The sequence below is a fragment of the Pteropus vampyrus genome, unplaced genomic scaffold, assembly GCF_000151845.1.
Source record: "Pteropus vampyrus isolate Shadow unplaced genomic scaffold, Pvam_2.0 Scaffold10, whole genome shotgun sequence".
Taxonomy (NCBI): domain Eukaryota; kingdom Metazoa; phylum Chordata; class Mammalia; order Chiroptera; family Pteropodidae; genus Pteropus; species Pteropus vampyrus.
In genome coordinates, this window is record NW_011888791.1 from 13,709,842 (window position 1) to 13,722,719 (window position 12,878).

The 12,878-nt window shown below is 36.3% G+C and overlaps 1 protein-coding gene across 3 annotated transcripts in view; it reads left to right on the plus strand.

The window, feature by feature from the left end:
• SLC25A21 (solute carrier family 25 member 21) overlaps positions 1 to 12,878 on the plus strand; it is a 437,307-nt gene that overhangs the window by 244,654 nt on the left and 179,775 nt on the right. The window lies entirely within an intron of this gene.

The window sequence follows — 12,878 nt, forward strand, 5'->3', positions numbered from 1 at the left end:
CCCTCTGGGGTAATCAAGTGACAGTCGAAGCAGCCATAAGCTGTTAGCTTTATTCATTAGAGAACTTTAAACATGTCAAGAAATAGAGTAATGTCCCTGCTGTTAGATCAGCCTCAACAATGAAGATTACAACAGCTTTGGGACGCATGAGTGGGCAAACTTCTTGTGAAAACAAGTTTATTGAGGAGCATTTTACTACAGTGGCACAGAATCTGGCTTACACAGTTTCATAGCGGGAATATTGGTTCAATATGCATTGAGAAGTTCAGCTCTCTAAGAATGGCAGATTTACAGTGCAACCTTGCTCTAACCCAAATGGCCCCTGCAGTTAGGTTTAGAAAAACTTCCTACGGGCTATATTGCTCGAATGGATGGTCTCTGTTAAACCACATTGCTCTTGTCGAAGCATTTAGATGATCCAGTATAAATTTTAGTTTTATGATGACTGTATACATCTTGAAATCAGGTATAGATAATTGATATAGTCTTCTTTTGAAGCAAAATTTTAATGGCAATATCATCAATTAAAAAAAAATAGAGTTTTCCTTAGAGTGAATCATATTGCATTAGAGCTTAAGAACTGTTTTTGGAAGGGAGTCCATTCTAATCACATCTAATGGGTTTCCCCACGTCATTTTTTCTTCTTTATTGTAATCTATAGCAGCCTACTCATTATTTGGGTGCCCTTAATAACATGAGAGAATAATTGACTTTAAATAACATGAGAGAATAATTGACTTTAAAAGGGGAAGACCAAGAACTTCCCAATTCTTAATTTTTTACCATGCATTTTTAATTTTTATGGCAGCTCTTCCTCCTTGTAAGTTCCAGAGAAAAGTCAGCCTTGTGAAATCTCTTGTAATATTGTGAATTTCCTATGAAATCTAAGGAAAACAAACACCATCCTACATTTCACAATGTTCTTATCCTTAAAAGTGACATTTTTATTCAAGACAAAACTAGGAGGCCCTTTGAGATGCTGGTTCATTTTAAGTTCTCCCAAATGATATGTTAGAAATACGTTTATTTCTTCACTCCTATTGATTTGTGTGCGTGGGCAAATTATGAATCAAGATCAGGACTCCCCATTGGCTAACCCTGCAGCTTTTCCCCAATCACATCGCTTCCCTCTTTCTTGGATCTTATAATCATGTCATGGGTCTTGCCTTTCAACATTTCTGTTAGAGGATATTCTTTCAAAGGATAAGAATTCACTAGTAGGAAAAGCAATGTATATGGAAAACATAGATACTTTGTCCTCAATTACTTGAGTGTTTATTCTAACTATATTTGAAGTTCGAAAAGAACTTTCTAAGAACAAAAAGGGTTTGGGAGGGTGATACCTTATTGTACATATTTTCAAAGCAGAGCAACTATACTCAGTTGAGATTTAAAATTAACTTTTATAAGCTAGGGGCACTTATGAAGCCCAACAGTGAAGGGAGGCAAGAAGGAGAGCTAGATTCAACTGAAGAGGGGAGGCGGGGCTTATATCCGTGTACTCAGCTCAACCAGTTGTTGCATTACAGGAAAGAGACTCAGGGATGCCAGATATTTCAGTTACTCAACTAACCTGGAAATCTGATTTTTTACATGAAAACTCCTGGTTTCTAAATGTTGACAACCAATTCATTTTAAAAGAACATTATGTGAACTGAACAAAACACATCTGTAGACTATTTTCTGAAGATAAGGCCTCAATCTTCTTTTCAAGGTTTAATGCTTGGGCGAGCTATGACATGGCTTTCAAAAAGCAGATGGAAGATTTTGAGTTTTTTGTCGACACTGTGTAATCAGAAATGTTCACACAAACTGATAAAAAAAAAATGGCAGCGAGATTAGGAATAACAAATGATAGCATGGTGATGATTTACAGTATGCTTTCACACTCTGTTCAAATAGGTCCTCAGAATAACCCTGTAAGGCCAATAGGACTATTTTTTTTCTCTCATTTTACAGATGAGGAAATTGAAGCTCAATGAGTGGTTCTTGATCATTTTCAAGACACAGAATCTTTGGAGAAATTGTTGAAAGTCATGGACTCCGCTTACATAAAAACGAACACTAAAAAAAATTTTAGCATATAATATTTAGGAGCTTATGGACACCTATCTCTTTCTAAAGTCTAACCACAAGTTAAGAACCCCTGGCATAAGTGATCTGTGAAACTTGATACAGAACTCAAACTGAGGTTTTCAGAGCCGTGCGCATGCATGTATGTGCGTGTGTGTGTTTGTGTGTGTGTGTGTGTATCTTTTTCTACTCCACGATGCTTCCCTCCTTAGAGAAGGGTGAGACAGCAGCCACCAGAGTAGAGCCTGCCCAAGCTGAAGAGTCATCTGCATTCCCACCTGTGCTACTACCCCTGGGATGGCAAGACTGAGATGAGGCTGCGACTGGGAAGGGTGACCTCAGCAGTACATTCGGAACCCTCATCACTACAGAAATTTAGAACAGGATTGTCTGAGAAGCCAGAGAGTTACAAACAGTAATAGCCACTATTTATCCCAGGCTTGTAATATGCTAGGTATTGTGCTGAGTTCTTAAATCACTACAGTTTTTACCTCCATTGCACAGATAAGGAAACCGCTAAACCAAGATTATCATCCTGACTCTGGATCCAACACTGTTCATCACTCTGTGATTCCGTTTTTTATATTAGAGTGATTTAGAGTGAGCATATGGAAGAGAAAGAAGTGCAGAGGATGATCCTGTGTTCTATCGTCATTCTTAAGATACATGACAGTATAAAAATACCTGAAAAATCAATTGGTTGCCCTTCTAAGACACAATGATTTTTTTGTTTGTTAAAGAAAATAGTATACATTTAAGACAGTAAAGAAAAAACCTTAATTGTACTCTAATGGGAATTTTCATATGTATAAAATCATTCATTGCTAAACCCTTGTTAAGCTGCCCAAATCAGTGATAATATGTGTAAACATCAATGTCCCTTAAAGGTCAGTCATATCAAATTCATTGACAACTCAAATGAGTATCCAGTATTTCCAAACAATTGGGGAAATAATACATTTTAGATTTAATTTCTTTACTTTCCATGCATCCTGTTATATGTGTCATGTAAAATGAGATACCTGACAAATTAAAATGAGCAGATGCCAAACATAAAACTCATACAAGATACAGATTGAGTCATATCTTTATGTGGAAAACTTCAGTACTCAAGAGTATATTCCCTTAAAAGAAGTGCATAAGTCTTAATGAGTTGTGTAAACCACTTTTTAAATGGATAATCTTGGAGTTCATGGATCTCGAATAATGTTTGTTATGCGAACAGTGCATAGAAGATTAATTTGCTATGATACTTGAAATAGAAACAAGTTTCAAGTGAACATCCAAAAGGGAGAATTTGAACTTTAAAAAATATTTTACTGTTATTTAAATGACAGGAAACCTAAATAAAGAGTCTAAATTTTTTTCCTCTATATTCTTGGGAGTGATTTCCACTTAAAAATTTTACTTAGATTTAAAAGCAGGTTTTTACATTATGAATCCAGTTTAACTACAGCAAACTTTCTGTTGGCATTTGTCAAATTCAATTCCCCATTAACTGGTACTTCTAGGACTTAAAAATAAAATAAAAAGTGATAAAAAAAAACAAGTGAGATTCTAAAAGTATGTGGTCTAATTTGTTTTCTTAGTATTAGATCTATTTTATAAAATTCTATTTATTTTTAAATACACAATTTATGTATAGTGTTTATGCTTATGAAATTAGCTTTCACAGTACATGTCATACCCTAACCTTTCTAGATAATAGTTCACTACAATTTAGATTAACTCAAAATATATTATTTTATTACCTTTATCCCATAGTAGTTGAGATTACTAATCCTGTGTAATTATACCACTACTTTAAAAGTTTGTCAGCTTCCACTTAATACTTTTCTGTTTATTTAACTTCTGCTACTGCTTCTTTGGCTCATATAAAAGATTGTCTTATTCTCAACTTTTTTCGGTATTTTAACTTATCACAGATCCATTTTTAAATCTTGCAAATTAATGTGTTTCCTTTCTTATCAGTCTTTCCCCCTCTTCCTCCTTCTCACCTCTGTGGTCTGTGCCTCCTAAGTTCTCCTTTGGATTTTCATCTCATGACCTAATGCCTTAGGTTTTTTCTCTTATTATTTTTTTCCATGAGGCAATGTTTGCACACAGCTGTTCTGTAATATATAGCATATATTGGCTTGAGAATGGAAATTTCACTTCTGTAAAGTGGTTTGGGATACACTTTTGTGCAAGATGCTATGCCAAACTGAATTGTGGAGTGTAACATGCAGGCAATGGTGCCTCTGTTTGCCCCACCAGGAAGCAGTTTACAGTTTTGGTAATTATGATGCCCTATTGCAATGGCTTCCAGAGTTATTATGTAAACCTTTCAAGCAGGGATTATGTCTTCCCTATTTCTGCACACCTTTCCTGATACAATAAATGCTTTATAAGTGACAAGTTTAGGTGGGCCAGGGCGTTATCCACAAGTTAACATAACATCTTATGCTGTATGTGCATATTTAAAACTTGAGCCATTTCATTTCCTTTCCAACTTTGCTAATCTCACAGGAATATAGAATAACCAAACTATAAACTAGAGCTCCTTATAGGAAAATGTTTTTTTGAGATGAAGTGCAATTAATTACTCCCAGTACCATTGCCACTGGATGGTTAGCAGTTAGAAAAGGCGTCAGTTAATTAGGATTTAAACTTAATTATATGATAAGGAAGCAGCGAGAGTATTTCTACACCCAGTTTTATTTTCCAAATTACGAAGAAAAAGATGTTACAAAGAGATTTAAAACTCTGAAATTCTCTTTACTGTAGCCCTCCATCCCGGTCACACGTGTGACCAAAGCCCCACCAATCAGAAGTCTACAGCCTCCTGCCCACAGTGATTAGCCTGGGGACTTGCATGTGATCAAAGCGAGGCCAATCAAAGCCCTTCCAGCAATTCTTCTGTTGCCTCCAGCAGAGCGGAGTCCTGCTTGCCTCTTGCATCTTAAAGATGACAAGCTGGAAACCGGGGGCTCTCCAAGGCAGGATACCTCTCTGTGTGAGGAAGGCTCTACAGCAGGAGCGAATAAAGACAAGCAGAGACAAGCAGATGAAGGAAGGGGAGAGAAAGTCTTAGAGCCAAGCATCTCTGCCATTTCCGTCATTTCAATTATGAGCCAACAAATTCCCCTTTTGTGTTAAGCTGATTTGTGTTGAGTTTTTCTCAAACAACCAAAGGAGCCCTGACAAATGATTTTTGTTGGAATTGAGTACCTGCATGAATAAGAAAGTATTGTTTGTCTCACATAAATTCCTCCAGCTCGTCACTGGTAAAGTAAAACAGAAAACATGGAATACATGTTCACCCTGGAAAACACCATTTTACAACACAAATTAAACTCTGCAGTGGAAGAAACAGTTTGTTTCAGTTTGTAGACAGTGGCATTTTAGACTCTTGGTTCATTTTAGTAATTGTGTCATGGTCCAACTTGAGCCATATCTTGTACCTCAACTTTAAATCTCTTGTTTTTAAATTCAGTTTTCAATTACTAGTGCACTCTGAAACCTATTCCAAGGCAAGAGAAGCCTGAGGTGCAGCCTGAGTAAACTGGCCTCAGTCTCTACACTCTTCATGATGTCACCTTTCTTCTTTTTGGGAGAGAGGGGGAACCCTTTTTCCTCCTTGGTGGTAAGTTAAATTTAGTTCAGAAGAAGTGCCATTTGTGAATTCATAATATAGTTAGCAACTGTGTGATGACACTCTTTGATATGGCATTTGTATGTGTTAGGGTAATGCTTAACTGCTTCAAAGAGACCCAACATATAGTGGCTTAAAGAATAAAAAGTTTATTTCTCTTTCACGTAACAGTCCTGATATTAGTAGTTCAGTCCATCATGGAGTCTCTGTCCCTCATAGTCATTCTGGGATACAGGTCCTTTCCAATGGTTTTTCCATCATCCACCAGGATGCTTTCTTGTCATCTGTGAGGTATAATACAAGTCACTACCACACCCGAAGTTCCAGTTAGTGGGAAGAGGAAATTAGGTATAAAAGAGGCACACTCATTGTCTTAGGCTCTCTGATTCTCGCATTCCATGGGTGAGAACTTAGTGGCCACACACAGGAGATGCTAAGGAAGGCTATCTTTCTGAGATATCATGGACCATGGAAAGAAGAGAAAATGGATTTTGATGGAGTGCCAGTATTGTTTCCAGAATTATAGATACCCTATTAGTTTCTGCCATTGCTTCACATGTCTCTTATATTACTTTAATGCATAAGAGAAAAATAAAGGAATCGATCCTTGTAGCATCAAAGTAAAACATGAAGAAATTGAAGTTATAACAAAAATATTGCTCTTCACTTTTAATTTATTCAAAAATATCTGGTAGCTAAATCTAATCCTTGAGCGAATATAGAAATCACACTTCTCTTATGAAGTCATCCACAGAGTTATTTATAAAGTCTGGAAAATAGGTAAATGTTAATTTACCTTTTTACAGATTAACAATGCCTTCACAACATTATGTTATTATCTATATTTTCAGACTTTGTAGGCACCCTGTAGAATTCCAGGATACATTGTCATAGTTTTAATATTTATGCATGAAGAGATTCTTCTAGTGAGGAAATATTTTAAGTTGCGTGACAAAAAGTTAGGGCTGCCTTCCCTAAAAAAGATGATTTAGTCTTTTAAAATATGTTTCCTTGATTGCTGTCTAACTTTGCCTCAGATTATGAATACGAATGTGTCAATTTACTTTAGAGGACTTAATGGTAGATGCAAAATCTTTCGAAGTAGTTTTGTTTTGGTTCTTAAATAACCCATCTTTGGAGTCTTATATTTGTATAATTGTTTTATTCAATGTTTCATACTTTCTACATTTCTATATGATATACGTCAGCTATTAAATAGATTAACTTCTTAAGATATACACATTCTGGACATTATAGGATCTAGTTAGAAATTTGTCAAACTATAAACTCAAAGGAACCGTGAAGGTCAAATCAAAACAAAGAGGATATCTGCTGATTCTAGTTCAGGGCATAGAGAATGTTATATCCATTGATGTAATTGTTGTTCACATACTTGGTATTACTCAATTTTAGGATCAAAGTTTTGTTATTCAACATTTTTATTCGATGTATAGATGATGTACCATACCTTGTGCTAGACACTGGCGATACAGAGAGAGAGAAAAATCCAAACTTAAATTACTACGTATTAATAAAAATGGGACTAAGTAGTTACCTCAATGTTAACGCCATCTCTTATCTTTCCAGCTCTCGCCTCTAGTATCCTGACTCAAACAGGATCAGTAAGCTCTTACCATCATCTCCTCATCCCTGTCATGTTCTCACTTTCCTCCTTTCTAGCTTAAGCTTCATGCTCAACCATTATAATCACTCTTCAGCGCACATTCTTTCCTTCACCCTCTCTCACATCCTCATATCCGTTTGGCAAACCCGATCCTGGTTACATCTTGCTCTGCCTGCTCTGCCCCCACCATTAGCACTCACACAGCTGAACGTGCAGAAAAGGACACTTTAAATTCATAACTGTTGGCCTCGAGTGGACCCTTAATGCAACTCAATATTACTTTTCCCAGGTCCCTCCCTTCCCTCACTGCCATAGACAACTATTTCATACCTTCTCTCTGGTCTCACCAACATCCCCTCCCTCATCCTCACTCTTAGTTGATGACCTGGTTTCCTATTCTGAGAAAATGGGAGCCAGCAGAAGAGAACTAGCATCTAGAGAAAAACCATGTGCGAGAAAAACCATGCACACAGTAGGCACCCCCAAAAATATTTGGTAAATGAAAACCTGCCTGGGTGTCCAGCACCTAGAAAACTGAGATAAAGCACATTTAATGTTGTGCAGTAGCAAAGAAACATCCCATGGTGCTCATTGGGATAGAAGCCGTGAAGGCAAATATTGTTTCTCAAGTTAGTAATTTAAGAATATTAGCTGAAATCAAACGATTATTATTTAGATAGCATTTCTATAAGTAGTAATACAGTTAATGCTATTACAATTAATATTTCTGTTATGAAATTTATCATCCTTTATATTTATATAATGTCTTACACTTCAGTATCCAAAAATTATTTTTTAGCTGGTACTTATTTTATGTGAAGTCAGTTTAATTTTTGCAAATTTTTTTGTGAAGAAATAAAAATTGACTTAATCCATACTTAGTAGAAATCCTGTGTGATTAAACTGTGTGGATACCTGCATACCTAACAGAGAAGCCCTGAAACTGAGTCAGCTTTCTTCTTTGTTTTCCTCTAAGCCAGACCTTGATAAAGAATATGGAATATGGGATTTACCTAAAATACTTGGCACAGTAAGCTGGAGTTCATGGGAGCAGGGCACAGAAGCTGGTGCGGAATAACAGTTCAAAAATAATAATTTATGTAGCTATGGTTCTAGGTCATTTAGCAAATGTAAAATTAAGAGCTAACACCTAAAAGCAGTTATTAAAAGCAGTGTGATTATTTAAATGCAGGAAACTCGGCTATATATTAATCAAGGCAATGGTGGCAAATATTTTAAGTCATAAGCCTTTTACTCTATTAAGATGAATAATATACTCAGAAGAAATAATACTAATTAGAACAGGGAGAAAAGCATTATAGTTTTATCCTGCTTTTTCTTTGATCGTAATTGGTGTTAGTGACTTATAGAAAAGAAAGACCTAAATTCTTGTGACCTAAATTCTTCACTTAGCAAGGTGCTGTGTATTTACCTAGGGCCTTCTCCCTGCTTCTGGACTTTCGTCCAATGACTAAGAGTGAAGCTGGCTTTGTAGCTACATTTCTTCTCTTCTCTTTTAAGGTGCTCATACTCTTGGAAGAGGGCAGGGGAATGAAGTTGTTTTCCTGAGAAATGGAAGACTATTGCTTTCACTACCAGATCTCTATTTGGTCAAGATGGTAGAAGCATCTGCACAACAGTGTGGCGAATCATAGGTGTAGTTGATAGTTTGCTGGGTTGGTCGGTTTTCTTGGATAGAAATTCCTAAGGATTCCTTAAAAATTCTGATGTAGATTCATGATTCTTATTAAAGTATGGCTAGCAGAGAGTATAAGCTAAAGATGAACTTATGGCACCTTTGGGAATTAGTGACCAGCAGAGGTAAAGAAGTATTGGAAGTTAAAAACTCTCCGTATATTACTATACTTTTAAAACCATTTGAACCTAATAGGCTAGGCAACAGAATTTGCTGTTAGATATGAGCAGTGCTGTGCTAGTAAATGTTTACCAATTGCCTTTCTGGAAAACAAACAAACAAAAACTGATTTGTAGCCTTTGCCATTTCCTTAGTGTAAATACTCCCACTGTGGCCAATTTCAAGCAAACACATTGCCACAAATGCTGGGAAGAGAGGCATACCATCCGGCCTGTGAGAGCTCACTTCAGTATGTGACTGGAGCGGTGGGTGTCGACAGGCTGAGTTCTGTTCCTGCTCTGACGAATAGAGTGCTCCTTCTTTCTAAGCAATAAAAGAAAAAAAGAAGGCCAACATTGTAGAAGTTATCTGACTTGTGAAGAGACTAGAACTTAATTATTCTAATCACTAAAAATAAAGGTTGATTATGTAAGATGATAGAGGTGCTACTTATTGCTATAGCAGCAATCATCTTACAATATCTAAACGTATCAAATTAGCATGTACACTTTAAATTTACCAATATTGTATGTCAAATATATTTCAACTAAGAAAGAAAATAAATCCTGAGGCAGAGCAAATGTTTTTATCTTTCTGGCCAATAGAAAAGCAGAAAGAAAACAGAGTCCCCAGAATTGGGCAAGTCTGTAGGGTGCAAAGAAAGGTCCTGGAACTCTGCAGCCCCCCCCCACCTCCCCTCATCCCCCAGAGTCCTAACTCCTCCTTCAACTGCTCTTCCTCATTTTCATAAGCTTCCAATGTGAAAGTGCTGGTCTGCTTTCACTTTAGATAAGCAAAATGCAATGCGAACTTTTTCTGAATGTATATTTATTATAAACACATATAATCTATAAAAAAAAGTGATACCTATTTCTCTTATTCACATTATTTTCCTCTTTAAAGACATTTTATACACTTCTAAAGATACTTTACCATTCGCCAACCTAATCCACAGCTTATTTTTCCCCTGATGTTTCTCCTTGCATTACTGGTTATATTAAGGCAGTTAACTTTCCGCAAAAGGTCAACACATCTGAAAATTGGGCCACTTACCCGAGTGCACCTGGAGCTTGCTTAGGGTCTAATATAGCATTTAGTAACAAAAAAAAAGAATGAAAGGATAACTTCCATTGAAGTAGAATACCAAACAATAATTTTTAAAAATATTACATTGAGCCAAAATTGAGTTAAAAAATTAATATAAAAGCTTTGTTTACAAGTAATATTTTCATTAGTTCATTAGTTTAATAATTTTCTTTCTTTTTTTAATTAATTAATTATTTTTTATGGTGACATTGGTTAAAAAAATCCAATAAGTTTCAGCTGTACACTTTAACAGTAAGGCGTATATATGTTTACACTGTGCGTTCATCTCCTGTAGTTAGATTTCTTTCTGTCACCACATATTTGACCCCCTTTACCCTGTTTACCTCCTCCCTGCCCCCTCCCATCTGGTAACCACTAGTCTATTGTCCAATAGTTTAATAATTTTCAACCTGTCTTTGCATTCAAAGCTTTATTTAAAAAAAAAAAAAATTCACCTATTTTTAAACTCTGCTTCAACTTTTCTTCCTCCCTGGTAGAAGGGACTTCTAGACCATAATGTATACATATGTTTATACCTCTGAAATATATTTTCCTGAATTCTTAAGTCAATTAGATCATAAACTAATGAGAGCAAGGAATATACACTGAGTAAATTATTTTACTGCTCTCTCTTTAGATATGGGCTAACAGCCATTACTTAGTGTTAGTTTTGTTAGAAAAATACATGCTAATAGTTAACATCTATGAAAATATTTGCTTCAGATTTCTCAAGGAAGGTTGTGGCTCACCCAAAAACATAACTTTTAACAACATCTTTCAAACCTGCCAAATCACATTGCCTATTTAGCCAATTAAGTGTACATAATATTAATTTACTGTGCCACAAAGGTAGTGCGCCTTAACTGTTATTAGGGGAAAGCATAATATATTTGATTTCCCTTTATGAGTCTCACATTGCTTATAATTCAGTAGGGCTACCACATTTTCTGGGCAGGCTATCAAATAGGATGTTGTAATGATTTGCTTGACTAGTAGAGTAGATGAAAAAATATCACTTCTGTCTATAGCTGTTCTATTTTTGAATTTCAGATTTGCGTAATTCAAAACCATTTATTCCTCTGTGGTTCTCTTTAAACAATAAAAAGATTCTTTTACATTTTAAAGAGTTAAACATGTCTCACAAAATCAGTTAAGGTAATGGTTAGAAGAGCATAATTTAAAGGACGTAAGAGAAGTCTGAGATTTAATTTGAAAATGTTCAGGATGGGGCTGTAGTACAATGTAGAGGTTTTTGGCTTGAAAAAGGGCGGTATAGATTTTACTTGCAACTAACATCTTGGGGATGCTCGAATCTCTCAATTTTCTGTCTGTACCATTACCCTTTTGCAGGTCACAGAGATGTTAAGATATTTTTTGCTCTATAAAATGTAACTTACCAAAATTATCTTTGGAGGAACCTATTCTGCTTAGAAGGTAGGTGTGGACTCAGAACCTATCAGTAGACTTCTTCCTATTTTAAAGATTATCATGGATTCCTTGAATGACTGAGTGAGTTCCTATTCTGTAAACCGAATTCTGAAATCTTCATCTTCCGCACACCACTGAAAAGGAATCTCATTGTCACAGGTTTATTCTTTTATATAATTCAGTTTCTTTTTACGACAAATACTCATGAACAACTGCTATGTATCAGGCATATTCTGAGTACTTAGTGGACATTACAGACAAAGATCTCTGCCCTAGTGAAGGTTATATTCTACTGGGAGAGACAAGAAACAAACATAATAAATATGTAAATAATGAAGTGTGTCAGAAGTTGATAGGTACTATGGGAAAAGCAAAAAGCATAGCAGCATGAAGAGTTTTACCAGTGCTGGGGTAAAGAGAGGCAAGACTCAGGGCTGGAGTAGTCAGGGTTACTTATTGACCACGTGAAGAAAATTGGCCAAGTAGAATCTGGAGAAGAGCGTTTCAGGTAGATGGAATGGCTAGGGCAAAGACCAGAAGCTGAAGTAGCCCTGGTAAGTTTAGGAAACGGCAAAGAGGCCAGTGTGGCCGGAGTAGAATGAGTGAGTGGGAGAGTAGTAAGAGAGTTGATGGGAGAAGTAATGCAGACCTAGATTTCGTATGTGTTTTCCTCTGAGTGAGTGAAATGGGGAGCCATTGCTGACCAGAGGAATGACATGAAACAACTTACATCTTTACAGAATCACTCCGGCTTCTGGATGAGAACAGATGGAAGGGGTCAGAGGTGGATGGAGGGAGACCTGTTAAGGAGGTGCCTCAATTAATCAGCTGAGAAATGATGATCATGACTTGGACCAGAGTGGGGCAGTAGAAGAAGTGAGAGATGGTAGAAGTCTGGACAATTTTAAAGTAAAGGCAATGGGACTTTTAGATAAATTAGAGGAAGGTTTTGAGAGAAGGAGGGTGATTCTAAGGTTGAACACGTTGGTTTCTGTTTTGTTATTTTTTGTTTTGTTTTGTTTGTATAGGGGTGGAAGGAGGAAGGCTCAGGATCCTGTTTTAGATGTGTGAATTTTGAAATGGCTATTAAATATTCAAGCAGAGATGTCCAATGGGCAGTGGGATATTTTAGTCTAGACTTTGAAAGAAAAGTCTGAACTGGATGTGTAAATTGGTGA